This window comes from Wasmannia auropunctata, unplaced genomic scaffold, assembly GCF_000956235.1.
Source record: "Wasmannia auropunctata unplaced genomic scaffold, wasmannia.A_1.0 LD336092.1, whole genome shotgun sequence".
In the NCBI taxonomy this organism is placed as follows: domain Eukaryota; kingdom Metazoa; phylum Arthropoda; class Insecta; order Hymenoptera; family Formicidae; genus Wasmannia; species Wasmannia auropunctata.
This window is the reverse complement of record NW_012026798.1, coordinates 571,043-571,482: the sequence shown is the minus strand read 5'-3', so window position 1 is coordinate 571,482 and position 440 is coordinate 571,043.

The following is a 440-nucleotide window of genomic DNA, read 5'->3' as shown; positions in this document are numbered from 1 at the left end:
TAGTATCCCTGTCTATATGCACAGCTCCCCCTTCCCCTATTTGATACCCGTACTTTTCTTCTATAATTTCTTCCCCCCTTCCACCGCTACGCTGGAGGAGTTCACCGAGGAATAAATGTAATCTCGTATGCATCCATACAGATTAAGTACCGCTTAAGAAAATTACAAAAATGTTAATCAAATAATTAAGAGAATGCTTAATATCTCAGACTCGCTCATATGTTCGCGTCCGTTTCTTTACCTTTTAATATAAGAACAAATAAATAAATATAAATACATATATATATATATATATATATATATATTACTAATGAATTCAGAGTCCGAAAATACTATCCGTTAATTATTAGTATCCTATAATTCCCAGCGCTAGATCTTTCGATTCGTAATGATAGGAAGGATAAATGTAATAAGTCTCTCTTAGATCGGAAGAGCACACG